Below are 22,703 nucleotides of genomic sequence, written 5' to 3'. Positions count from 1 at the left end.
CAGTGGGTTCGAATCCCAATGTCGGTAGGCCTGAAGATGGTTTTCCGTGGTTTTCCATTTTCACACCAGGCAAATGCTGGGGCTGTACCTTAATTAAGGCCACAGCCACTTCCTTCCTATTCCTAGGCCTTTCCCATCCCATCGTCGCCATAAGACCTTTCTGTGTTGGTGCGACGTAAAGTAAAATAGAAAATAAAAGTTTTCCGTTGTTTCCCATTTTCACAACAGGAAAATGCTGGGGCTGTTACCTTAATTAAGGCCACGGCCGCTTCCTTCCAACTCCTAGGCCTATCCTATCCCATTGTCACCATAAGACCGATCTATGTAGGTCCAATGTAAAGCCCCTAGCAAAAAAAAAGAAAATCATATCAAATGTGATGGAACTGGGTACAGCCCCAGCATTTGCCTGGTGTGAAAATGGGAAACCACAGAAAACCATCTTCAGGGCTGCCAACAGTGGGATTCGCACCCACTATTTCCCGGATGCAAGCTCACTGCCGCGCACCTCAGCGCGCACGGCCAACTCGCCCGGTTTTGAGATGATCAACAACTTGTCAAAGGATATGGTGACACAAGCGTACACTTTATACGTCTTAGTTTTTAACAGTCTGATGTTACAAGACCCTTTTAATGAACATTTGGACATACTGTTACGTTTGGATTGTAAGGAACAAAACTATTTTAAATCTGTGGATAGATATAGTCACCCCTTCTTACACCCCCACTCCCTCCCTCTCCCAGTTTAACATATATTCAATGTTTTAAGTACTAGAGAATGTTTTAAGACCATGTATGGAGACTATGTCTATATACTTTTTTTTTTTTTTTTAAGATTTTCACCTATATATATTTGTAACTGATGATGTTTAAATATTAAACAAAACATGTACCACTAATTTACAAATCTGCTTAAGTCAAAACATATTGTATCGAATAGGTGGAACAATTGTTAGTGATTTATTCATTTATGTTATACATCCATATGGACAATGAGGTTGATTGTTTGCAATCCTGATTGGGAATCGAACCCACGTCCTTCCAGATGAACCGAGCATGCCTTTTACTGCCTCGGCCAGGCAGCCCCTAAGAGAACTCCTACAGGACAAAATGTCAACACCTTTACATTGCCATAAACTGAGATCAAACCCACCAACATGAGCCCAGAAAGTCAGCTCTCCACCATATGAACTTTTTAGCCTGGCTATTTTCTTCCAGGCTACAAACAAGATCGTTATCTAGTTCTGTGTTAAGTAAACCCATTCAGCTGGCTTTAGCAATCCATATGTTGTGTCTGCAAGCTGCCCCTGGAATACTCTATCTACTAGCATATAATAAGGTAGATGAGAATAGGAAAAGTGGAAATTGCTGTTAATATAAAACTAGAGGGAAATAAATTGAAACAAGTAAAGTCATTCAGGTATTTGCAAGTTTGTTAACATGCAATGGAAACTGTACAGAAGAAGTAAGAAGCAGAATATCTATGGGAAATACAGCTATTGTAACTCCATGGGGAGTAATATTTTTTGGAAACGGAGAATTCACTTCTCCTTTAGCAGGTTAGCATTCCCTTTTTGCTAACATGGCGGGACCATGCACTTGGTCTGCCACTGCTAAGCAGAGTCCTGGAGGGGCGTGCCAATCCAGCTGATGAGCCCAAATGGCACGTCTGGGCGAAACTCTGCAAAATGCACACAGCCTAACCACCCAAAAGCTGGTTCTATTCATGTGATTGTAAGATCTGCAGCCGTGAAAGCCATTTTTGATATTGTAACTCCATGGGGAGTAATATTTTTTGGAAACGGAGAATTCACTTCCCCTTTAGTAGGTTAGCAATCCCTATTTGCTAACACGGCAGGACCATGCGCCTGGTCTGCCACTGCTAAGCAGAGTCCTGGAGGGGTGTGTCAATCCAGCTGATGAGCCCAAATGGCATGTCTGGGCGAAACTCTGCAAAATGCACACGGCCTAACCACCCAAAAGCTGGTTCTATTCATGTGATTATTGGAAAGATGTTTTTGACATCTAAAGCAATCCCTATAGTGTGGTGTCATATGGAGCTGAAACATTAACATTAAGAAAGGAGGATACAAAGTATTTGGAAAATTTTGAAATATGGTTGTGGAGAAGAATAGAAAAAGTGAAGTGGACAGATAAAGTGCTAAGAAGAGTAGGAGAGAAAAGACACCTGATTAAAATGATAAGGAAGAGGAAAATATCCTGGTTGGGTCACATACTATGCAGAAATTGTCTTCAACAGAGGTTGACGGAGGGAAAAATAGATGAAAGAAGAGGAAGAGGAAGAAGAAGGTTTGGAATGTTAACAGACGCCATGAACACTGAAACAAGATGTTCAGGACAGAGAATCATGGAGATTGTCCAGTTGATACCTGTCTCAAGATAGATTCACAAAAGAAGAATAAGGTAGAAGAGGGACCTGTAAGTAATACAAATTTAACAATACATTAATGTAAGTGTAGGCGGTAAGAACAGTAGGGGTACACCAAGGAATGAATATGACAAGCAGATTAGAGCAGATGTAGGATGCAATAATTACGTAGAAATGAAAAGGTTAGCATAGGATAGGGTAGCAAGGAGAGCTGCATCAAACGAATCTATAGACTGATGACTCAAACAACAACAATCTTATTGGAAACCTGCATTAAGTTAAAATTAATTAGTTATAAGATCACTGTATGGCATAAGTATGTAGTTGAAAATTTTAAGACCATGGGTTCAAACCTGGCAGAAATAGTCAAATTTTTGAAGGATGAAAAAAAGTCCATTCAACACTCTTTGTCATAGAATGTTGGCATATAATATATCTATGGTGACATATTCAGTGTTTTTGCCAGGCTGAGTGGCTCAGACGGTTGAGGGGCTGGCCTTCTGACCCCAACTTGGCAGGTTTGAGACTGGCTCAGTCCGGTGGTATTTGAAGGTGTTCATATATGTCAGCCTCATGTTGATAGATTTATTTGCACATAAAAGAACTCCTGTGGGACTAAATTCTGGCACTGTGGCATCTCCAAAATCCATAAAAGAAGCTAGTGGGATGTAAAGCAAATAACATTATTTATTATTCAGTGTTTACCTGATGTAATTAATCAGAACTAACAAAATATGTTCACCATTCCCAGTGGCAATATCATATCTCATATATGTTGCCCCTTTATGACAGAAATTAAAGGAATTGAAGGGTTTGCTGTGATTACTGCTGCCCATAGCATCCTTCCTGGGACTATCATACACTTTTTTTCAGTTATATTCTAGCAATATAAACTGATATGTTAATTGGCTAACTTTCAAAGCATTGTGTCTCTCTGTGTTTATCTAGTAGTCCCAGACTGAGTCCAAAAATTGTTAAGATAGGTTGGCCTTTTATCCTGTAGTTGTATACAAGAATGAAGGCAGCGTTCACTGCTATTAGTCCGCTCTGTCTATCATCGTGACCAGTGTTTATTATTGCTGATCTCCATCTGCGGGTCACACCCACACTGCCAGTATAAATATACTTCTGTGTGTGATATATGTTCTCAGCTTCAAAGAAAGATTGTTCATTCATGCATTTCAAAGAATGTTCCTCCACTCCTTCAGTTATTAATATTACTATGTCTCACTTATTTTTAGCTGGCATGGTGACATTAGTCACCCATAAGCCATGCATTAGACCTAGCCTTGGTTCAATTCTAGAACTCTCTGTAGAGTGTGTGGACTGAGATCTGGTGATGACTCTGCTGCCACAGGGCCCTCTGGTCAGCGTTACACCAACAGTAAGCTATAAAATATTCTAACTTTGTGTACTTTGTGGATATTTTCCAACAAGTATTACTCAGTAATCATTCAGTATTTTTTTATTTCAATATTGGCACCTGAGCCAAGGCTCTTCTTGGTGCAATACAGATGAATTAAAATGGCGGCTATATTCACAATACAAATCTTTAGTCGGTGTCAGAATGGGCAATTTGAAAATTGTTTTTAGTGCTCTCTTCCTAAGGACGTCTATCTTTCCAAATAATTATTTTTTTCCAGCATGCCCAGACATGGATCATGTAAGCGATGTGGCTTTCAATAAGAGTAGACTAAATACCCCTCTACAACCTCTCAATCTACTGAGGATACCAATCACAGGGTTAATTTTATTACAGATAGTCTCCACCTGATTATTCCATGACAGATTTTCATCTATAATCAGTCCTAAGAATTTAGTACTCTGCACTCTCATTACTCTATGAATGAAGAAAAGCAGATTTATATCCAAATTTAATGCATATAACATTTGTGAAAAATTATGTAGTTTGTTTTTGTTAGGTTAATACCTGCAGTTAATCAGCTGGAATTAAGCCATGTTTCAAGCAAATAATTTATCCTGTTGCATATTTTGTTCAAATTCATGATTGCTGGAGCCTGTATAGAAAATATTAAACGTTGCTAATATGTATGTCTGCAGTGATCATCCTATTCTGATTCAAATTTATGCTTTAAATTTCTTAGAGTGCTCTTGTGTCCCATTGATCATTGGTCATTAGTTTTCAACTTTCTCTATAAATAAAATTTGTGTATTGTCTGTACATTGTGAAAATCATTCCATATCACATAAAGATCTTGGAGATCACTGATTCAATTTCTGTTTGTCCACGTATTTGTTTGTTGGGTCACATGAAAACAGCTGGACATAATTTTATGAAACTCAGCATATATTTCATAATTGTGTTACCTTAGATGCTGGACTCATTGACCTTGTAATATGCAGAGAAAAAAAGGGGAGCTAAGAGGGTCATTGAAATGGTCACCATTTCAAACAAACCAAAACCAAACCAAACCCCACGGCACTTAAGGCCCTTGAAAGGGCCTTGGCCTGCCCAGTGACCGCGGCTCAGCCTGAAGGCCTGTAGATTATGAGGGGCCGTGTGGTCAGCACGACTCATCCTCTCAGCAGTTATTCTGGGCTTTCGAGACCGGGGTCACGGTCAGACAGTTCCTCAATTCTAATCACGTAGGCTGAGTGGACCTCGAACCAGCCCTCAGGTCGAGAGAAAAATCCCTGACCTGGCCGGGTATTATAAATTTACTCATTCGGGACAAATATTTCAGGTTCCCTATGGGAATCAACATCTATATCATCTGATGGCCAAGCAGATGACAATTTCTTGGTAATGAGACAGAGTCTCATAGTGCATTGGCACTGCTGTTGGTTCCAAGTAGCCTACGCAGTGGCCTCCATGGTATGCACTAGCCATGGGTCTTGGTAGATGTGCTATGTGCCAAATGAGCACAACTTAGCACACGGGGGTGAAACACTGGCAAACAGGAATGAGTTAGCTGGAAAATTAAAAATGTCCAATAATGGACCATTTATATTGGTATTATAAATTTACTCATTTGGGACAAATATTTCAGGTTCCCTATGGGAATCAACATCTATACCATCTGATGGCCAAGCAGGCATCAATTTTTGGTAATATAATAATAATAATCGTATGGCCTCAGGTACCATTTGCAGACATTTCGATTTGACGCCATCTGGCTGTCTGCTCGTCAATTTCGACGTTCCGGTTTACTCTGTCTGCCATCTAGCGGACCTAGAGTAAACCGGATCTCTCTTGGGCATCTATGGCTGAGATTTAATTAATTTTGTCGGGTAAATACCAAATGTATCACCAGAGATCTTTTACATGCCGACATCGTACGACATGGAGTGTCGATTGGACTTTTTTCCGCCCTTCAAAAATCCGACTACCTCTGCCGGGTTTGAACCCGCTATCTTGGGATCCGGAGGCCGACACTCTACCATGGATCCACAGAGGCAGCTAATTTTTGGTAATGGGACAAAGTCTCCAATAGTGCATTGGCACTGCTGGTGGCTCCAAGCAGCCTACGCAGTGGCCTCCACGGTATGCACTAGCCATGCGTCTTGGTGGGTGTGCTGTGTACCAACTGATGAGCCCAACTTAGCACACGGGGGTGAAATGCTGGCAAACAGGAATGAGTTAGCTGGAAAATTTATAATGTCCAATAACGGACCATTTATATTGGTATTATTATATGACATCTTGTTCTTAAAATTGAAATTATTTTTATCATGACGTTGCACTCCTGTTCGATTTTTAAGGACAAGAGGCCATATGTCATTTTTATCTATAAAGTGGACGTATTTCTCACTGTGTATATGTACCAATATCCATGTGACAATTTTTATAAGGTCTGTTATTCGACTGATGATGTTCCGCTAGAGATGAAATATGTATCGATTTTAATGTAGTCTATTTATAAAGACGCAAATTGTATAGTAAAGGTGGGATACATGATAAGGATTGATAAAGTGATAAAAATCAGTGTTTGAGTTTTGTTGGAATTCAGTAAGAGCACATTTGTTGTAAACCATTCACTTGCTGAATATAGGGTATCCTTTGTCAGCTGTACTACATCCAAGGTTATGAATTGACTACAGTTCTTCTACCATTACTGATATTTGTATCAGCAGCCTGCATATTGACTGAGGGAAGCAAGAGTAGGATCCAAGCAACTGAAATGAGGTTCCTGAGAAGCATCAAGGGAAAAAACAGATGAGTCAGGGTATGCAATAAAGTGACAAGACAGATAGTTGCATAAGCATAACAGGGATGATTCAGAGATGTTGAAGTGGTTTGGGCACATGATGTGTGTGCCTGAGGAAAGAATTTCTTTCTAAAATCTAAAGGCCAAGCTGACATAGTACAGTATAATGCCCATGAGATGGTAGAACATGCTATAAATCTATTTGGTCCTTGATAGTGAACAGGAAAAAATGAAATAAATAATAATAAGCACTCTACGGGTTAAATACCTCTTCCCTCTGTCAAGATGCCACTAGGTGTGGAGCTAAGCTGTGAACATGTGGGCAGAATTAGCGAGTGATAAACTCCTATTACTAATGACTTGCTTCAGCTGAGCTGTGTATCACTAGAGAGCCAGAGCCATTAAATATAGAACTAACATGGGCTGCAGCTAACGTGACAGTGGAGTGACAGATGTTCCCCACAAACAAGACTCATGTTCCAGCTCAGTGACTTGAATTATCTACAGGAGATCAATCTCTGGCCTAATTCTTAGCCACCCAGAAGTACAAAGAGAGAGAGAAACACTTGTATATATACAGTATTACAGGAATTCACATTCAAACCCCAACTTTTACACTTCTGCAGTTTTTCAGGACAGGTTATTTGTTTGTGTTGAAGCCATTTTTTTTTAGGTTTCAACAAGTTAACATATAACCTTTAAGTTTTGCAGTCTGTCAAAACTAATGCAAGATAAAGAAAACACTAAGAAATACCTAGAAAAGAAAACAGTTTATGAATAACAGGATCTATTATGAAATGTCTGGAAAAGAAAACATTTAATTAATAGCAGAATGATATGTTTCTTTTCTAAAAGAACATCATCACATTCTATTAAATCACTTTTATGATCTAAGTTTATAATTTTCATGTTCCATATTGATGGCAATATAATTATTGTAGATAAATGTGCTAATCCACCTAATCAATTTTTTCTTTCTTAATCTGTTTACCTTCCAGGGTTGGTTTTTCCCTCAGACTCAATGAGGAATCCCACCTCTGCCACCTCAAAGGAAGTATCCTGGAGCGTGAGACTTTGGGTTGGGGTATGAAACTGGGGAGGAGGACCAGTACCTCGGCCAGGCAGCCTTACCTGCTATTCTGAACAGGGGCATTGTTGGGGGATGGGAAGATTGGAAGGTATAGACAAGGAAGAGGGAAAGAAGCGGCCGTGGTCTTAAGTTAGGTACCATCCCGCCATTTGCCTGGAGGAGAAGTGGGAAATAACAGAAAAGCACTTTGAGGATAGATGAGGTGGAAATCAAACCCTCCTCTACTCAATTGACCTTCCAAAGCTGTGTGGACACTGTTCCAGCCCTCGAACCACTTTTCAAATTTTATGGCAGAGCTGGGAATCGAACCCAGGCCTCTGAGGGTGGCAGCTAATCACAGTAACCACTACACCACAGAGACAGACTAATCCACCTAATCAATACAATATAAAATTAGTACTTCAGTTTATTTTAATCATGGTACTAGTTTTGGCCTATTGATATTAGGCCATCAAAGCCATAAGGTCTTAAAACACTTAAAAAACTAATTGGCCATGCATATAACAAAAATAAGTCGCTCTCTTGAGGATGTAACAAAACACTTGAAAATTCTTATGATCTGTTGGTATAATTCAATAAATATAAATCACTGACTTGAAGGTCTATAAATAATTTGCTGAACACTTGTATAAAATTAAAAGCAATTGGTGAAAAATGAAGATAGAATAGATCGATGTTAAATTAGAAATCAACTAAGATCTAATTTTTATGATGCGTAGGTAATTTCAGTGTTGTTCTGAAGTGCCATATCATATATAGGCTATTATTAGGGTGGGGTCGCCACTCCTCAGGAGTACAGATGCCTTTTGCAACTGTTTCTCTGAAGTACAGATGATGCTGACAGGAAAAAGTTCTTCCGTTTTATCTGCCGTCAGTATTGGGTGATATCATTAGAAGAAAGATGAGGGAGAGGCAGGTGGTCAATGCCTTGAAATTGTTGACAGTTTCAAATCCCTAGGGAGTGAATTAATGCATAATACAAGGCTGGACATGGAGATTAGCAAAAGGGTGCAACAGGGCAATGCATTCTACCAGAGTGTAAGAAACCTTGTCTGGAATAAGGTAGTACCAAGGAAGTGTAAAGAGATGATGTTCAAAATGTATTATATTGACTTACGTGGACAATGACAAGTAGGGAGGAGAGTAGAATTCAAGCCAGTGAAATGAAATACCTAAGAAATATCATAGGAAAGGCAAGGAAAGACAGACTGAGAAATGAAGATGTGAGAAAGGAGGTCAGAATGGAAAGCTCAAATGAGAGAATTGATAGGAGTGAACTAAGATGGTTTGGACATGTGGAGAGGTTGGGGGAGAAAAGAATACTAAAACAGAAGATCGAGATGAAGTTCAAGGGAAAGAGAGCAAGAGGAAGACCTAGAACAAGGAGGATCGATTCAGTAAAGAGGAATGCAAGAAGAAGAAACCCAAACTGGGGCAAAAAATGATGGAAGAGGAATGGTGGAAGGAGAGAGAAAGGCGGAGAATTGCCGTAAATTCCCTGACCTGGCAGGAGCTGAATAAAGAGAAAGGATGATGATGATGATGATGATGATGATGATGATGATGATGATGATGATGATGATGATGATGAAATCATCATTTCATATTTGTGTAGATTAGATGGGGACAGTGTATTTGCTGATGGAAACATCACTATTTACATTTCACCACAATGAGAATTTGTAGCAGTTTGAATTTACCTTGTGATTTCTACACATCCAAATCCTAATGCTCCATACTCGCATGTCGAAAGGAAGATTTCATTGCACAGATTCTGTTAATGTGTATAGCTCATTTTTAGAAAAAGGTCATGCCTAAATAGTTTGAATTTGATGCATACTATATATATAAGGGTAAGTAAAAAGCAAGCTTCCCTAATGTTTTGTAGGTGAGCAGGTAAAGACAGGTCAACATGAATACTGTTTTATTTTGCACTGCTCTTGTAGTTTATAATATTTTTCTATAAATGTTAGAATCTTCAGTCTGCTAAAACTAATTATTTTTTGCTTGTCTCATTTTCAATGTAGTTAATGCAAATGATCAGTGTACAAAGTCCATTCTGCCAGGTGACAGAAATTACTTAGGTTTAGGTGAAGGCTTAATATTTCTTTGTTTTTATTTGTTTCAAATATATACAAATCTTTTTTTTTTTTTTGATACACAAATTTTGTGATTGAGATTTTGAGATTTTACCAGACAATGTGTAAATAATAATAATTTTATTGGCTTTACGTCTCATTAACTACTTTTATCGGTTTTTGGAGATGGCCAGGTGCTGGAATTCAGTCTCGCAGGAGTTCTTCTACGTACCAGTAAATCTACCGGCACGAGGCTGACATATTTGAGTACCTTCACGTACCACTGAACTGAGCCAGGGTCAAAGCCAGACAATGTGCTTGGTTTTGATTTTAAGGGGACGTATTTAGGAATGATTTTCAACTCTAAATATTTTTTTATTAAATGCAATGGATTTGTCAATTTTCATGATTTTAAATTTTGACTGATTTGAGTCTTTTGGATCCCTAATTTGCCTGACTGGCTGAATAATTTGTAATATCTGAAGCCATTTCTTTTCATTTTTGACTTGGTTAATAAAAAGTTTTTTTATATAATCATCAGAACAATTGGAACATTTGTCACAGCGTAAAATGGGACTGATGCCATGTTTGTTGGACACCCCTAACTCATTCAGTATTACACAGCAGTTATAATTGTTTTCATGAATGCATCCGATATTAATGAATGGCCTCTCCACTCTTCATGTTTCATAGTTCTTTGAGCTTCTGCATATTCACACCACCATTTCTGCACTTGTTGGGCAGATGTCACTTTCTCTCCCAGTACAGACATATTTCTCCTGTCACTGTTGAGAAGTTCCAACTTTATGCCCATAGAAAATGGATCAATATATGGACCTCCTCCCTTATGATCTCCTTTCTGCTTCCCAACTTCATCTGCAGTGAGGACTTCAACACTCATTGAGTACGATCCGGACAGATTTTCAGTCATAATGATGGAAGTGTAGGAATGAAAAGGAGGCTGGATAAACACAGGAAAAAGGGAAGAAATTTAAGATAAAGATGAGTACAAGAGGTATCTCTATAAACTGGTATTGATGAGGGATCTATAAAGGTGGCATTGTGTGAAGATGAGTTTGTAATTTTTATGTTTTTATGTTTATTCGTGTTCCTACTTTCTGGGTACTCTCTATCCACATTCATCATGTTTTATCCACCTTGGTAGAAGTTCCAAGACTTATGGTCATGAGATTTAAAGCTACATAGACTTACTAGTGAGTAGGCTGATTCTGGCAGAATGCCTTCTGTCTTGTTATGTTAAAGGGGGACCCTTTTCTTCATTACATTGGTTGAACCAGAGTAGCAAACACGAGACAATGCTTTTCTGTTCTAAAAATAAATGACTGTCAAGGAAATTAATGAGAGGATTTCTAAAAGCCATTCTGCACCATTCATTTTGCCTAACAAAATAAACACAGTATTGTTTCATCAATATTCTATGGCTAATGTTGGCTTCATTAAATCTTCCAGTTATTGTTATTTCTTGATCTATTTTTACTGGTTGAGGCTAAGCCATGGACAGTGAGTTATGCAATCTGAGTGTTGCTTAAATCGTTCGATCACACTTGCACTTCAAAGTGTGATATGTAGGTTCTGGATTTTTATGTAATATTAAAGTGCAAAATGTGTACTGTACATTAAAATGTAATAAATATTGGTGAAATATTTAATATTCATAAAATATGTGATATTAATAAAAAGATTAATTACTTAATTAATGCACTAAATTTACAGAATGTTTGTATATTCCTTTCATTATGACTTATGGTTATGGTACGAGACAATAAAATTGTATTAAATACCTCCATATTTCATGACAAAATCATCGTTGTTGCTTTAGATAATTTATAGAGTCTACTGTCTTCTAATTTTGACAGTATTAAATAATCAAATTAAAGGCATAATCTAAATACTTCAAATATTTACAGATAATGTTATGCAATGTAGCTCATTTCCTGTTGCTCGCATGCTCTGAAAATGAAAACATATAATTAATGTTACTATATAAAGTTAATATAGAATCTGCCTTCAAACCCCTATTAAGTTACACAGATAATACGGTAACTTTTTTTTATCATGATGCACAGTGTGTCACCGAGTTCTTCTGTATGTTTTCCTTTGTGATGTTTCAGTGTTGATCTGATAAAATTCCCTTGTAGGCTGAGAGGACCGTTCAACATCGCAGGAAGTCACAGTGTATATTTTGAAAGATAAAACTAGCTGGGTGAAATATCTTCTGGGGGCTCTTCTTGTTTGCCACTAATGATTGTGCAAACAGACAAGGAGCTTGAATAACCTAGATTTCATTTATAGAGTTTGTTAGAAATTCTGACCAATGAAAGGCACCTAGCCTTCCCAGATTCTGTGAAGGGATTAGTGCTGTTGTCTGCAATTGAGGCGCTTGGACCTACTGTATTTCACAGACAAAGGGTTAGAAATCCCGGTTTTAAAGGAATTTTAAAGCCTATGTTAAACAGTTGAAATATATTTTATAAAGACAAACACAAAGTGACCTCTGTACAGGCCATGATGGCCCTTGGAAGAGTGGAATGTAAAGGTTTCCACCATTGTTAACCGCGGCACGTGATGAGGTAGCTCTACGTCCAGCCGCCTTTGCCCCCAGGAATTAACCTGGTACTCATTTTTGGTGTAGGCTGAGTGAACCTCAGGGCCATATGCACCTCTGGAAGTGGAAATCTCGTTTCTTAAATTTTACGACTTCCTGACGGGGATTCGAACCCACATCCTTCCGGGCGGACCGAGCACGCCTTTACCGCCTCGGCCAGGCAGCCCCTGAAATATATTCTATATGACATGTAATTCACCAATTATTTTATTATACACTCAACTTTAAGTTTACTGTAATCGGATCAACCGTGTTGCGGCTTAACCGCGATATCAAAAACACTAAATATGCACGGTACAAAAGCAGAAAACCATGACTGATCATTTTCAGAAACAGTAAAGTTAGAAAGTCTGAATATTTTTCTTTGCCTTATTAGTTTCAACGAAAAGTGCTGTTTAGTTTTCCATTTATTAATTGTGCTAAGTGTTACTTTTACTGCAATGTATTGAGTAAGTTAATGAAAAGCAATACAGTAGTATCATTTATTATAGGAGAGCCTCTGTGGCTCAGGCGGCAGTGCGCCAGCCTCTCACCGCTAGGTTCCGTGGTTCAAATCCTGGTTACTCCATGTGGGACTTGTGCTGGACAAAGCGGAGGCGGGACAGATTTTTTGTCCAGATACTCCTGTCTTCCCTGTCATATTTCATTCCAGCAACACTCTCCAATATCATTTCATTTCATCTGTCATTCATTAATCATTGTCCCAGCAGAGTGCGACAGACTTTGGCAGCCGGCACAATTCCTATCCTCACCGCTAGATGGGGGCCTTCAATCACTCCATTCTTGACCCGGTCAAATGACTGGAAACAGGCTGTAGATTTTCAGTATCATTTATTATCATTTTAACTGTACTTTCAGTACACCTGTTCTATTTTTTACTTTTTGTGGGTTAACCATGATTTTACTTATCCCAGTTAATCAAGAGTTGAGTGTAGTCTGAAAATTAAATGAGCTGACACAATTTTTAATTTTTTTAAATATTTATATAGATATGTAAAAAAAAATTACATTGTCCACATAATGAAAAAATGTACTGTAGTATTACTAAGAATATGTCTGCCGCCGTAGCGTAACGGTTAGTGTTATTAGCTGCCGTCCTCGGGGGCCCGGGTTCGATTCGCGGTACTGCCAGAAATTTAAGAATGGCAGGAGGGCTGGTATGTGGTTCAAATGGTACACGCAGCTCACCTCCAATGGGGGTGTGCATGAAAAGAGCTGCACCACCTCGGGATGAGGACACGAGTTTTACTAAGAATATGTAAAAACATGTAAACTGAAACACAGATATAACCATATCGGAACCATAATTCACCAACATTTTTCTTTTTTTCAGTTGTCCACAAGTAAGGGAATGGAATATGTAATATGTAAGAATCTGGGCTCTAGTGATGTATAATATTTCTTCAAGGAGGAGAACCTAGCTTGAAATATAGGAATAGGTTCTTAGCTAGAGAGACAATGTAAATGAAATATCAGAATATTTAGGATGGAGGAGAGGACTAGGCTATTAAATTGAGAGACAGTGTCAGAGACATATAAGAATGTTTCAATAAATCAGTCAATTAAAATCTCTTTTTGCATCCAGGAGATAGTGGGTTCGAACTCCACTGTCGGCAGGCCTGAAGTTGGTTTTCCATGATTTCCCATTTTTATACCAGGCAAATGCTGGGGCTGCAGCTTAATTAAGGCCATGGCCGCTTCTTTCCACTCCTATCCCATTGTCGCCATAAGACCTATCCGTGTCCGTGCGACATAAAGCAACTCATAAAAAAATAAAATCTCTTTGCAAATTAAATACTTTTCCTATGGGATAAGCAAATCAATGAGGACAAAATACCCAACTCATACAAATATTAAATACATTAAATATATATATTTCCATACAAGCAATGAAAAAGGAACTAGGAACTGACAGATAGTCCACAGCTGAGTGGTCAGAGTTTTTGCCTTCGGGGTCCACAAGGCCTCAAGTTCAATTTCCTGCCAGGTCAGGAGATTTTGATCTCAAACAGTTTGTATCCTTGGCATGGAGAGGAAGCAAGTAACTCACTGACAATGCTGCGTAGCCTGCCTAAATATAATGAGAATTCTACTTTTGTCGCTTTTCTCACATCTGTGGGGTTACAGGTTGATTTGACCCCGTTTTATGGCCGGATGCCCTTCCTAACACCAATCTTATATGGAGGGATGTAATCACTATAGCATATTTTTTTGGTGGTGGTTGGTAGTGTGATGTGTTGTCTGAATACGAAGAGAAGAGTGTTGGGACAAACACAAAGACCCAGTCCCCGAGTCAGAAGAATTAATCAGATGCGATTAAAATCCCCAACCCAGCCGGGAATCAAACCCAGGACCCTCTGAACTGAAGGTCTCAACACTGACCATTCAGCCAAGGAATCAGACCAATATCTAATGAGAATATGATGAGTTTAATCTACAGTACAAATGGAAGGTAAAATGAAATGTAAGTAAGTTATGAAAAAAGTACATAAAAGTAATCTGGGAAGAGAAAGTAGCAGATTAATAAGTGACAGACTGCCTTGAGGAGTTCTGGACGGAGTCCATCAACCTCATTCATGCTCCTTTCAAGCAACTGCAGATGTGAGTCTTCCCAGTAGATGAACAATAATAAACATATTGGAAGGTCATGTAGTAGTTAGCAAAAACATAAAGCCAGAGACTGGCGGTGTTTATTAAAGATCTGACAACTCACATTCTGCTGAGAAAAGAAACAAATTCTTGATATATAAACATCCTGTTAGGAAGCAGAAATGTCCTGTGAAATGCTATAATGAACTTCAGATGATGGTATACCACTTTATTTAGAACTTGTGAAGTGACTCACCTGACATTTGTTTTGGTAATGTAGTTCTAGTTTCTCATTGGAGGTTTCAGGTTGAAACCCTGGCAATATCATACTATCCAAACAAATCTGTTTGCAAATGTAAGACTTACAAGAAGCTTGCAAACAATAAACTACATGGTGGTTCCCTAATGACTTACAAGGTCTTGATTTCAATTATTATGTATTTTAGATATATTTCAGCTAGCTATGGACCACGTTAATCCAAATGTTTTCTTCCTCGAGCTTTAACATTTCCTCAGTAACATTTCATTCATTGCCGATGTTGTTGCATCCTTTCTTGAGTCCATGTCTTGCCTGTTTTAAGCTTAGGCTTTTCTTGGAAACTCTGATGTTCTTTGAATTTCACCTCAAACCAGTTAGGCTTGCGGAAATCTTCCCATGCAATCCCCACTTCTTCCAAGCCTCTTTTCACCTCCGTGAACCAGGGTCCTTTGCTTTTTCCATCCCAGAAAGTAAGTAAAGATCTAACTTGTCAATTTCATTGGGCTCATTCGTGCTATGTGACCATATAATACAACTTTATTTACAGAAGTAAAAGGTTTAATCCCATCTAATCAACACCTTAATTTGAGGTAATTAGCATTAACTCATTCAAAAGTTTTTTTGACTAGTTTTGATCATCTTCAGAAAATCAAAGCAAATGAGTTAATGCTAATTACCACAGATTAATGTATTGATTAAGTGGGTTTAAACTTTTACTTTTGTAAATAAAGCCATATCCCTCAATACAGGCCTCAATATGAAAATTATTGCCTAAATTACAATTCTTTTTTCCTCATCACTTCTGTTATTTTTTTCATATGGGTGTAGAGTTTACAGGTATGCCATTGTCTATATTTGCCGTTTCCTTCATCATCATCATCATCATCATCATCATCATCATCATTTGTCACCTCGTCGGTATGGCTTTCGGAGAGGTCATTCGACAGTTAATGCAGTATTAGAAGTGGTGAACACTGCCAAAAGAGCACAAACAGGCAATCATTATTCCCGTAAAGTGGCGCTTCTTGTGACACTGGACATGAAGAATTTCTTTTAACTCAGCAAGATGGATGGACATGTTGGAAGCACTTCAAGAAACATTCAAGCTTCCAGAGTATCGAGAATATTGAAAGACTATTTGAAGGATCGCTTACTGCTGTATAATACAGAGGATGGACAGAAGACTAAACGAATTACAGCTGGTGCAGCACAAGGATCTATCCTTGGCCCAGGCCTTTGGAATATTACTTATGATGGCTTACTGTGACTAGAGATGCCTGGAGATACAACACTTATAAGTTATGCTGACGATGTATCTGTAGTGATAGTGAACCGTGATCTGGAATTGGTGCAACTTAAACTGAATCAAGTGATGCGACGGGTGAAGGGATGGATGAATAACCACAGGCTACCACTTGCTGATCATAAAACGGAAATTGTTCTTTTGACAAGAAAAAGAATTGAGACCATTGTGTCGTTTCAAGTTGGACAGATAGCCATTGAAACAACTAAGAGTGTGAAATATTTAGGCATTATGCTTGATACCAAACTCACATTCTGGCACCATATCCAGAGGGTGACAGACAAGGTAGCAAAATATATGACCGAACTTCGCTGACTGATGGGCAATATCAAAGGTCCAAGATCCAGAAAACGACGACTTCTGATGTCAGCAGTCCAGTCAGTACTTCTGTATGGCTCTGAGGTATGGGTTGAATCACTGAAGATAGGAAAGTACAGGAGAATGATAGCTGCGGTACAATGAAGAACAGCTTTGCGAATAGCATGTGCATATCATATGGTATCCAAACCTGCAATCCTTACCGTAGCTGGAGTAGCACCTATTGACTTACTGGCTTTTGAACGACAGGAAATCTGGCATACTCAAGGAGAACTCGGACAGAAATTCGCAAAGAAGTTAGCCCATAGCTGTCGAATGGAGCACTGGAAACAGAGACGAGAAAGTGATCCTCGAGGGAAATGGACAAAGCGAATAATACCATGTTTAAATGATTGGATTGAACAGACTCATGGTGAGGTAAATTATTACATTACTCAGCTTCTAACAGGGCATGGATACTTCTGTAAATTTTTACACAATTGAACATAGCCAGCAGTCCAAAATGCATTTACTGTCATGATGTAGATGATGCCCTACATACTTTCTTCGTGTGTAATCATTGGTTGACACAAAGAAGTATTGTGGAAGCTGAACTCGAAATACTGACGCCAGATAATATTGTGCTTGTGATACTGAGGAATCAGTAATCTTGGGATAGGGTGACAGAATATGTGGAAAGTATCCTGTGCCAGAAGAAGAGGGATCTGGCTGCTTTTGAACATCAGTGAAAGATGAATGAAGGAGGAAGAAGTCTGAATGACTAAAAGCATGACACTGCCCTGAAGTAATGCGAGAGCGGTTCCGGGGTAGAAACAAACATTGTGGGAAAATGGATGTGTGTTATTTAGTGGGTAAGAATCCCATACACTTGTGGAGTGCAAACCCTTCACGAGTGTCTCATGTAAGATTTTCCACAAAAATATATATATATTATAGTATATTATTATAGTATGAAGCAACTGAGGAAAGAGCACGAAGTTCGGAGCATCTGAAGAAGTACTGGGAGGACCACAAAGCCTGAACAATCCCTTTAAAGAGACCTGAATGACGGACTAACTAAAGTGATCCTATGTGGTCATAAAAGAAGAAGTATGAAGCATTATTTTGAGCAACATTGAAACTATTTTAGGCTGATCTTTATTTACATGAATTCAGTAGGAGGATTGAATCACATTGGGGAATTCCCACTTCCAAACAAACTTGGTTATGAGCCACCACTGATGGACAGAGGAAGCCATAACCTTCTACTTCTCCAAGGTTCTTTATGGCCTGTACAGAGATGACTTTGCTTTAATTGCTGTGAAGGAAGTGTGTATTTCGTTCTAGAAATCAGATGTCTTGTCAGAAGTGAGAATGCCTTATTTTCTACTTAAACTCGTTTCAATGTTTTATTTGGGCTACAACCCAACTAAGTTGAAAGAAGAGATTTATAATGAGGTCTGGGTTGTATCCTCTTGTTTATTCATCCCCACCCTCTGGTCTCTGATTGAAAGAGTCGTTATGTGGAAGCTGCCAGGTCTTGGCTACATTACAAGGAAAGTGAATGTTGGGAAATTCCTGCAGAACTGTCTTCCTTTTTTTTTTTTCTTTTTTTTTTTTTTCTCCTCTTCACCTGCTCTTCTCTCTTCCACCTGAAATGCAGGGCCATTACAAGCATGTTATGTATTATGCTGTTTATCATAGATAATCTGCAGGGATATAAATAAGGTTTTGGAATAAAAACATGTGTTGTTATATTGTTGAACCAGAATTCTTGTCTAGAGAAAAAGAGGAGGTGTGCCAAGTTATGTGCTGGCAGGGAGTTCAGTTCAGGTTGACCTGTGAACAGACTAGTCATTAGGCAGCCAACTGCCATGGGGAAAGGATGCGTGCTGTGTTTCAGTAGACTTTGACCTATTTCATAACAATATAGTTATGAGTTCGTATGTTCATGTTTGAAGCTATGTGAAGTGTTTTAAGAGAATTTGCTCAGTGTTAGAGTTGTGCAGTGCTTCAAGAGATTTTGATAACCATTATAACACTTAGTGGTGAAGTTTTACAAATCTCTTAGGAAGGATTGTGCTGTGTTTTAGAAGGCTTTTTTACTTATTCCAGAAAAACACAGGTGAGTTTAATTTTATACCATAGTAAGGTTTTATGCAGCCTTTTAGGCAGATTTGACTTATATCATAGGTATTGATATTAATGGCAATATCTTTATGTAGGATATGAGAATTGCATTCCATACCTCTAGACTTGGATATTTTCCAGAAAATAAATGATGAGCATGGCCTGTATTTTTATGACTTCCTTTTAACGTATACATCCTAGACATTGCTAATCTATAATAATAAAAGGAAGTATTCATGCATGTGTCTGTGATGCTCAGCCAAATCTACAGCACACAGAGATCTGAAATTTTAAACATAGGTAGATGGAAGGGGATCAAAATGCACCTCAAAGCCGGATTTTTAATTTTTGTAATTTATAAACCACTTATTTATTATAAATTTCAAACAAAAAATATGGTAACTAGTTATTAGGTGATTAGCTGCCACCCTGGAGGCCCAGTTTCGATTCCCGGCTCTGCCACAAAATTTGAAACGTGGTACGAGGACTGGAACGGGGTCCACTGAGTAGAGGGGGTTTGATTCCTACCTCGGTCATCCTCGAAGTGATTTTCCATGGTTTTCCACTTCTCCTCCAGGCAAATGCCAGGTTGGTACTTAACTTAAGGCCACAGCCGCTTCCTTCCCTCTTCCTTGCCTATCCCTTCCAATCTTACCATCCCTTCACAAGGCCCCTGTTCAATATAGCAGGTGAGGCCACCTGGGTGCAGTACTGGTCCTCCTCCCCAGATTTATCACTGACCCAAAAGTCACACACTCCAGGGCGCTGCCCTTAAGATGGTAGAGGTGGGATCCCTCGATGAGTCCAAGGGAAAAAACAACCCTGGACGGTAAATGGATTAAGAAAGAAAGAACTACTTATTAGTTATTAGGTTGTATAAAGGAGTACAATCTTACTTACTCACTCACTCACTCTGTAGGCTTCTGAGGGACGTGAACTTTCTGTACTGATCTCACAATCCTCTTCCATCCTTTTCGTTCTTGAGCCTGCTCTTCCCAGTTATCAATTTGGATGGTCCGGCATACCTTGTTGATCTCCTTCTTCCAGGTGCTTTGGGGTCTTCTGGAAGGTCTTTTCCCATTAAGAGATCCCTTGTTTAGATCTCCTGGTGCTCTGTTATCCTGCATCCTCAGTACATGTCCAGCCCAGCGCAGTCTGTTGGAATCTTGTAATTAGATCTTTTCTGCCAGCTTTGAGAGACAGGATCGAACCATGGGCAAAATACTTTTCTATAAACTTCATTCTCAAAGACTTACAACTGCTGCTACTCTTTCTTGGTCATACTCCATGTCTCGGAACCGTATAGAAGTACTGATCAAATAATTGTATTGTAGATAATCATTTTTGCATTCCTTGTTAAAAACTTGGAGCCTAATATTGGGCTCCTAAAGTAAAATGCCTTATTTGCATTCTTAATTCTAGCTTGGTGTTCCTGTTGCCTTCAGTTTTGCTCATCGATTAATACATCAAGGAATTTAAACTCCTCTACTCTTTTAAATATATATTTCCCAATCTTTAAAGGCAATCTGTCAACCTCCTCATGATTTGGTCTCTGTACAACTATGTAATGTGTCTTTTTATCATTTACCCATAAGCCAATTTTTACTGCCATTTCCTCTAGTTTCACAAATAACTGCCTAATTTCTAATTCATTGTAGCTAATAAGAACAATATCATCCGCATATGCAAGGACTTTATGTTGTCTCTCCAATATGATGCCAGCAGGTACAAGAGCTAATTTACTGATTATCTTCTCCAGTGCAATGTTGAATAGAAGAGGAGATAGTGCATCCCCTTGTTTCAGACCATTTTTATTCTGGAAGGAACTTGATTTTCTGCTCTTGAGTAAAACACAGCTAACATTACCATCCAGATACAGTTTGCACATGTTAATTAATTTTATGGGAAAGTCAAACTCTATTTTGATGTTCCACAGCCCTTGTATATGGACTGAATCATATGCCTTGAAGAAATCTATAAAGAGATAATGAACCGACTCCTTATGTTCCCTCACCTGATCGTTAATAGTCTTAATTGCAAATATGTTGTCTGTACTGGATCTGTTACTACGAAAACCATTCTGATAGACCCCAATAACATTTTCAGCAAATGGTTTTAAATGCTGTAAAAGAATAGAGGACAGAATTTTGTAGGCTGTGTTTACAAGAGATGTACCACGATAATTTTGAAGTTCTTCCTTATCCTCTCCTTTATGAATTGGAACAATAAGTCATTCATGCCATTCTTTTGGAATAACTTCATCATGCCATATACTTAGAATGATCTTATATATGTATTTATGTTATCTTTCTCCACCATATTTAATAAGCTCAGCAGGTATGTTGTCACTACCTGAAGATTTACTGTTTTTTTTAACGTATAAAACAGTACTTTGTAATACCTCTTGATATGATGGCTCTGGTATTTGTTCTTCTGATGGGGAACTAGATGGTTTAGCAATACAGGTTTCTGGATCATCACAATTCAGCAAGGAATCAAAGTATTGCTTACAGTAATTTAATAATTTGTCCTGATCAGCAATTAAATTTCCAGACTTATCTCCCATAATACTTGATCTTGGTTGAAATCCTTTTTTAATTGTGTTGACAGTTCCATACATCTTGCGGATGTTCCTGTTTCTGTAGTCATCTTGGATTGATTCTGTTTGTTGTCTCAGGTACTCTTTTTTCTTTCTACAAATTAATTTACTACATTCTTTCTGTTTTTCTCTGTATAGTTCCTCAACCCTCCTCTACGAACCATGTGACCTTGCCGCGGTGGGGAGGCTTGCGTGTCCCAATGATGCAGATAGCCGAGCCGCAGGTGCAACCATATCGGATGGGTATCTGTTGAGAGACCAGACTAACGAATGGTTCAACGAAAGGGGGTTAGCAGCCTTTCGGTAGTTACAAGGGCGGCAGTCTAGATGATTGACTGAGACGGCCTTGTAATAATACTCAACATGGCTTAGCTGTGTTGATACTGCTACACGGCTGAAAGCAACGGGAAACTACAGCCGTAACCACCTCCCGAGGACATGCAGCTCTCTCTGTATGAATGATGTACTGATGATGGCTTCCTCCCGGGTAAAATATTCCGGAGGTAAACTAGTCCCCCATTCGGATCTCCGGGTGGGGACTACACGAGAGGGGGCGATCATCAGGAAGATGGATACTGACATTCTGCGAGTCGGAGCGTGGAATGTTAGAAGTTTGAATCGTTGTGGTAGGTTAGAGAATCTGAAAAGGGAGATGGATAGGCTAAAGTTAGATGTAGTTGGTATAAGTGAAGTACGTTGGCAGGAAGAACAGGATTTTTGGTCAGGCGACTATCGAATTATCAACACGAAATCAAACAGGGGTAATGCAGGAGTTGGTTTAATAATGAATAAGAAAATAGGGCAGCGGATAAGCTACTACGACCAGCATAGTGAAAGAATTATTGTCGCCAAGATAGACACCAAACCAATGCCCACCACAATAGTGCAGGTCCATATGCCTACTAGTTCAGCGGATGATGAAGAAATTGAAAGAATATATGAGGAGATAGAAGATTTAATACAATATGTCAAAGGTGACGAGAATCTAATTGTGATGGGAGACTGGAACGCAGTGGTAGGCCAAGGAAGAGAAGGTAGCACAGTAGGAGAATTTGGATTGGGACAAAGGAACGAAAGAGGAAGTCGGCTGGTTGAATTCTGCACTGACCATAATTTAGTCCTCGCCAATACTTGGTTCAAACACCACAAACGACGGCTGTATACGTGGACGAGACCT

At 38.9% G+C, this 22,703-nt stretch overlaps 1 protein-coding gene across 5 annotated transcripts in view; it reads left to right on the top strand.

The window, feature by feature from the left end:
* LOC136883478 (uncharacterized) overlaps nucleotides 1-22,703 on the top strand; it is a 137,993-nt gene that overhangs the window by 34,890 nt on the left and 80,400 nt on the right. The window contains exon 1 of one of the 5 annotated variants that reach the window (XM_067155811.2): nucleotides 3,640-3,770. The exons of 2 other annotated variants lie outside the window; for them this stretch is intronic. The gene's annotated coding sequence lies outside the window, so the exon portion shown is untranslated. Of the gene's footprint in view, nucleotides 1-3,639; nucleotides 3,771-18,471; nucleotides 18,923-22,703 lie in introns of those variants that run through there. 2 more of the 5 variants (XM_067155810.2, XM_067155816.2) reach the window with 2 other exon arrangements.

Source organism: Anabrus simplex, chromosome 11, assembly GCF_040414725.1.
Source record: "Anabrus simplex isolate iqAnaSimp1 chromosome 11, ASM4041472v1, whole genome shotgun sequence".
Taxonomy (NCBI): Eukaryota; Metazoa; Arthropoda; class Insecta; order Orthoptera; family Tettigoniidae; genus Anabrus; species Anabrus simplex.
The sequence above is the reverse complement of the archived record's forward strand: the minus strand, read 5'-3'. Positions and strand labels throughout refer to the sequence as shown.